This window comes from Haliotis asinina, chromosome 5, assembly GCF_037392515.1.
Source record: "Haliotis asinina isolate JCU_RB_2024 chromosome 5, JCU_Hal_asi_v2, whole genome shotgun sequence".
Taxonomy (NCBI): Eukaryota; Metazoa; Mollusca; class Gastropoda; order Lepetellida; family Haliotidae; genus Haliotis; species Haliotis asinina.
In genome coordinates this window covers 64,560,067-64,567,108 of record NC_090284.1, presented here as the reverse complement: position 1 = coordinate 64,567,108, position 7,042 = coordinate 64,560,067, and positions in this window count along the sequence as shown.

Sequence of the window (7,042 nt, the reverse complement as noted above, 5' to 3'; positions counted from 1 at the left end):
TGAGGCGTAAAAACTAAACTCACTCACTCACTCACTCACTCACTCACTCACTCACTCAGTACCAAGGTCGACAGAGTTTCACAGGACCCGACAACATAGGACACGGCGTTTCAAGATCTGTTGGTGTGTCTAGTACAGACTCGTTAATTCATAGATCACTGAAATGTGTGATTGTCAAATTCCTTAGTCACCCAGACCCCCGATATAGCTCACAAAAGATGTATTAACTGTGGGTTTAAGAAGTTAGAGCTGCGAACGTTTCGAGAATAGCTAGCCTGGCGTCCTTTAGGATTTGTCTTGTAGTTAAATATATTTGTTTAAGAGTACTTAATTTTAGGGTTTAATCTCAGTCCACCAATTCCTATTTCACAAAAATAAAAAAAATGTATGCCCAATGCTGTCAATTTTAGATTTTACCAAATCTAAGAGTCCATAGTATTTTAGTCTAGACCAGCAAATCCTGTGATTGATACCGTAAGCATGAACTTATGTAATTTTGGTCATTCGGACTATCTGTGTGCGATAGTTTCTCACCTGTGACGTGGACGCTCCACCGGAATACATAAGTGTATATTTAGTAAATATAAGCAGTTGTGCTTTAGTGGGTGCTTATCTACCCGTGAAGATCCGGGTTGTAATTGATCTGCGGCACCCTGTATAAGGTGGCCGGGCACCCTGACTTGGTTCACACGTCATTGTTTCCAAATTGCATAGAGCGGTACTGATGCTGTTGATCATTGGATTGTCTGGTCCTGACACGATTACTTACAAACTGATTTAATTATAGCTAGGATGTAGCTGAGTGCATTGTTAATCAACAAACAAACAATAAATGTGTGTGTCATGTTTATGGGTCTGCTAATAATGTTTTTCCGGCATATTGGCTTACTTTTAAATGCGAAATATTTGGAACAAGCAGACGTGTGCAGTTTTGTTGAATTTGGAATCAGTGGGGCTGACTGTCTCCGTGATATCGTTCACCCCACCCCCTCCCAGCCAATCTCAAACTAATGCGATGAGTACAGCTGGAACACTGTATGTGTCTACCGACGGTGTCAGCATCAGCTGTCGACGTGGACGTCAATAATACACGACGTGAGCAATCAGTCTTCAGCATCAGTCGCGGTGATTGTGTCGGATGCAGACACCTGAGCCGACCGTTCTGGAAGGTAATTCATTCAGTCACCTCCCACATGTACCCAACTCTCAGGTTGCAGAGGTACATAGTTTACCTGTTCTGGAACAGGAATACCGGGTTTCTAATGTTCGCATGTCAAATCATTCGTCCAAATAAGTTCTTGTCATAGAGTGAGTGATGCAAAGGTCCACCTGTACGTATAGATGAAGATTGGAGAAGTCAGAAATTCAAAGCCATACTCGTAGTAGTAGTAGTAGTAGTAGTAGTAGTAGTAGTAGTAGCAGTAGTAGTAGTAGTATCTGTGATAAACAGTAGTTATAGTATCTGTGATAGTATTATCAATACATTTGTCGTCGTCGTTGTCGTCGTCATCACCACCACCACCACCACCACCACCATCATCATCATCATCATCATCATCATCATCATCATCATCATCATCATCATCACCATCATCATCATCATCATCATCAGTAGCAGTAGTGGTAGTGATAGCAGCAGTCGCTGTAGTAGGAGTAGGAGTAGTAGTCAAGATATTCAAAGCCATACTCGTAGCAGTAGCTTCAGCGGTAGCAGCAGCAGCAGCAGTAGTAGTAGCAGTAGCAGTAGCAGTAGCAGTAGCAGCAGCAGTAGCAGCAGCAGCAGTAGTAGTAGTAGCAGCAGTAGCAGTAGCAGCAGCAGTAGTAGTAGTAGTAGTAGTAGCAGCAGCAGCAGCAGTAGCAGTAGCAGTAGCAGCAGCAGCAGTAGTAACAGCTAGCTTCAGAATAAGTAGTACAGGTTGTCGATGCGCTGCATATATAATCTGACTGACTGCTGAGTAAGCACGATGATCGAGCTGAACGCTGAAGACGTACGTCTGTTGTTGTCAGGCTACCACCGTCGCCCAACGCTAGCTCAGAGATTACCATGTGGAAGCTTTTGCAAATCCCGATCAATATTCAAACCACGTAAATAATTCACAACACGTGCACGTCTCTTCAGCCTTTAGCTCCGCGTATAACACTTTTTTTCTTTTCACTTTTTAAAACAAATCTAGTCCTAAATCGTTTTTCTATTCATGTTACGATACATAGCTCGTATAATGATCATGTAATGTTGTCTCGACCAGGTGTCATTTCACCGTAAGCTGTAGCGTGCCATAACAGGCAACTATTCTTGTCATAAGGCCACTAACGGGATCAGAAGGTCAGACTCGCTGACTTGGTTGACACATGTCATTGTATCCCAGTTGTGTAGATCGATGTTCATGCTGCTGATCACTGGATTGCCTGTTTCAGACTCTGTGACTTTCATGTCGCTACCATACAGCTGAAATAGTTCAGAATGTGGTGTAAAACTAAGAATGATGAAATACACTACTGCGGTACAACACAACATGAACGTGTTAGTGGATGGTAATTAAGTTACAGTTTGCAGCTGTTACGTGAAATCAGAGCTCCGACCTCTGCTTCCGAGGAAAATTCATTGCATTTATTTACACTTGGTTAGGCAGAATGCGTTAACACAATGTTGAGGTGCATCTGATGGGACTTGACTGTACCTCAGTGTTGAGGTGCATCTGATGGGACTTGACTGTACCTCAGTGTTGAGGTGCATCTGATGGGACTTGACTGTACCTCAGTGTTGAGGTGCATCTGATGGTACATGACTGTACCTCAGTGTTGAGGTGCATATGATTGGACCTTGACTGTACCTCAGTGTTGAGGTGCATCTGATGGGACTTGACTGTACCTCAGTGTTGAGGTGCATCTGATGGGACTTGACTGTACCTCAGTGTTGAGATGCATATGATTGGACCTTGACTGTACCCCAGTGTTGAGGTGCATCTAATAGGACTTGACTGTACCTCAGTGTTGAGATGCATATGATTGGACCTTGACTGTACCCCAGTGTTGAGATGCACATGATTGGACCTTGACTGTACCTCAGTGTTGAGATGCATATGACTGGACCTTGACTGTACCTCAGTGTTGAGATGCATATGACTGGACCTTGACTGTACCTCAGTGTTGAGGTGCATCTAATAGGACTTGACTGTACCTCAGTGTTGAGATGCATATGATTGGACCTTGACTGTACCCCAGTGTTGAGATGCACATGATTGGACCTTGACTGTACCTCAGTGTTGAGATGCATATGACTGGACCTTGACTGTACCTCAGTGTTGAGGTGCATCTAATAGGACTTGACTGTACCTCAGTGTTGAGTTGCATATGATTGGACAATGACCGTACCCCACTGTTGAGATGCACATGATTGGACCTTGACTGTACCTCAGTGTTGAGATGCATATGACTGGACCTTGACTGTACCTCAGTGTTGAGGTGCATCTAATAGGACTTGACTGTACCTCAGTGTTGAGATGCATATGACTGGACCTTGACTGTACCTCAGTGTTGAGGTGCATCTAATAGGACTTGACTGTACCCCAGTGTTGAGATGCACATGGTTGGACCTTGACTGTACCTCAGTCTTGAGATTCATACGGCTGGACCTTGACTGTACCTCAGTGTCGAGGTGCATCTAATATGACTTGACTGTACCTCAGTGTTGAGATGCATATGATTGGACCTTGACTGTACCTCAGTGTTGAGGTGCATCTGATGGGACTTGACTGTACCTCAGTGTTGAGATGCACATGATTGGACCTTGACTGTACCTCAGTGTTGAGGTGCATCTGATGGGACTTGACTGTACCTCAGTGTTGAGATGCACATGATTGGACCTTGACTGTACCTCAGTGTTGAGATGCATATGACTGGACCTTGACTGTACCTCAGTGTTGAGGTGCATCTGATGGGACTTGACTGTACCTCAGTGTTGAGATGCACATGATTGGACCTTGACTGTACCTCAGTGTTGAGGTGCATCTAATAGGACTTGACTGTACCTCAGTGTAGAGATGCACATGATTGGACCTTGACTCTACCTCAGTGTTGAGGTGCATCTAATGGGACTTGACTGTACCTCCGTGTTGAGATGCACATGATTGGACCTTGACTGTACCTCAGTGTTGAGATGCACATGATTGGACCTTGACTGTACCTCAGTGTTGAGATGCATATGACTGGACCTTGACTGTACCTCAGTGTTGAGGTGCATCTAATAGGACTTGACTGTACCTCAGTGTTGAGATGCATATGATTGGACCTTGACTGTACCCCAGTGTTGAGATGCACATGATTGGACCTTGACTGTACCTCAGTGTTGAGATGCATATGACTGGACCTTGACTGTACCTCAGTGTTGAGGTGCATCTAATAGGACTTGACTGTACCTCAGTGTTGAGATGCACATGGTTGGACCTTGACTGTACCTCAGTCTTGAGATGCATATGATTGGACCTTGACTGTACCTCAGTGTTGAGGTGCATCTGATGGGACTTGACTGTACCTCAGTGTTGAGATGCATATGACTGGACCTTGACTGTACCTCAGTGTTGAGATGCACATGATTGGACCTTGACTGTACCTCAGTGTTGAGATGCATACGACTGGACCTTGACTGTACCTCAGTGTTGAGGTGCATCTAATAGGACTTGACTGTACCTCAGTGTTGAGATGCATATGATTGGACCTTGACTGTACCTCAGTGTTGAGGTGCATATGATTGGACCTTGACTGTTCCTCAGTGTTGAGTTGCATATGATTGGACCTTGACTGTACCTCAGTGTTGAGATGCATATGACTGGACCGTGACTGTACCTCAGTGTTGAGATGCATCTGATGGGACTTGACTGTACCTCAGTGTTGAGATGCACATGATTGGACCTTGACTGTACCTCAGTGTTGAGATACATCTGATGGACCTTGAATACGCCGATATGTTGAACTGCATCTGAAGGTCCTTGATTGTACAGTAGTGTTGAGATGCTTTTGAAGGTCCTTGTAGTGTTGAGATGCACCTGATGGGACTTTGACTGTACGTATGCGTGTGCGTCCGTGTGTGTTAGGACTTGTGTGTGTATGTGCGTGTGTGTGTTGTGTGTGTGTGTGAGGGGTGATGAATGGATACATTGATCTACCTGGATACATGCATGTATGGATTGACCTAGGTCTCGACCCTTTTCTTGTTATTTATTGTAATAATTGTTTATGTGCGTGTGTTTCATACACTGGTAACTGCAACCTCCTGACGTGTGTGTGTGTTTCTCGCACAAGAATTTCATTTCCGTTTCGTGCGCTATTTCTCCTTCAATGTGTATTGTTTCCAGTCTCCACTTTCCTCACACTTACCCAGGCCATTCATCCATACTTCCCGTAGTAATCTCAACATAAGTCACATTTCTGACCCCCCCCCCCCTCCCCCCCCCCCCATCCCAACGTCTTTACGGGCCCGCCTCTTCATCCACGGTGGATAGTCTGGTACAGGTGGCATATATACGGCGTCGACAGTACAAAGGAACGGGCAGTTTGTGTACATCATAACGCCAGGCGAATTCCATACCTATACAGAGGTTAAAGTGGACGGCCCAGTACACATTTTAACTTGTACGCATAACTCAAGATATTCTTCCGCCTCATAGGCGGCGTGTCCAGATGGAAATGTGTCACAGTGCATGGTTCAGTGAGTTAAAAAGTTGTACATCTGATCTGATTTGGCACACGCTTAAGCCTCCAGATGTTCGCTGACACACAAGGCTTTACATACACTCGATCAGGTGTTGTGCTCTTGTGTCACCGAGGCCGCTGTAGCCATAGCTCCTACTGACGCCCTCCCAGCTGTTGCACTGAAAAGTATACATTTTTGTGCTAGGTGATTTCCGTATAATCTTACTCACATACGCCTTTCTGTCATACACGTTATTGTCATACACATTTCTGTCATGTGAGTAAGGGGACGGCGGGATAGCCTAGTGGTCAAAGCGTTCGCCAGAGACTCGGGTTCGATTCCCCACATGAGTACAGTGTGAAAAGCCATTCCTGGTGTCCGCTGGAGAGATATTGCTGGGATATTTCTAAAAGCGGCTTAGCACCACATTCAGTTGCTCAAGTGAAGACAGAATGCCTGTATTTTTAAAATACCCACTCATATTTATTGGACCGTCTAACCAGTGGCTGGATGGCAATCTCTGGCAGAAGCGTGTTACTGTTCCCTAACCGTTGGTATCGTTGCTGACAATGTCAATCACTAGGTTGTCTGGTCCAGACTCGATTATTTACAAACCTTGTTTCATAACCATCGTACTTTGTTCATGAAACTAGCGAAATTCGCCAAAAGTACTTGCCACAACTGAATGCCATGCCCCAGTGTGAACAAAGCACGATAAATGTACTACAGTCTAAATATCCACACGTTATTAAATCAGTTGCTCTGTTTTTGAAACACCTGTTATGGATTATTCTTGAAACTAACACGGGGCATTGTAAATTATTGTATCTGTCAACTGTAGGTCGTTAGGCCCACATTACTGAATAAATATGTCTGTCTGTCTGTCTGTCTGTCATGACACTGTGTCTGAACTAAGGAATCTACTGCCTGATATGTCAACCAGACAACCGGATTTTTCCACCCCAGCCCCACCCCAGCCCCATCCCGAGCCCCTGTCCCAGTCTTCTAAGTCGATTCTCAGAACTAGCATCGCTCACGACCAAACCTTACATTCTATTCACGGGGGCTCTGACTTGCAATGTTAATCAGTGTTGCGTTCATTTAAAAAAAATGACATCTGGACATCTATTCAGAGTGAGTGAGTGAGTGAGCCTCATTCAACAGTGAACAGCATTTTCTGTTATCTCCTGACACGGGAGCTTGAATTGATGCAGGTGTTGTAGTTGACAATGCTGCTGCAGCCCGCGATCATATGTATGGTCGTAGCAAACTTTGAAGCTGTGGATACTAGGGTTCTGGTACCTCTAAGGGACGCAGCTCCGTTCACAGCGGGATAGCTAAAATAAGCTTTCA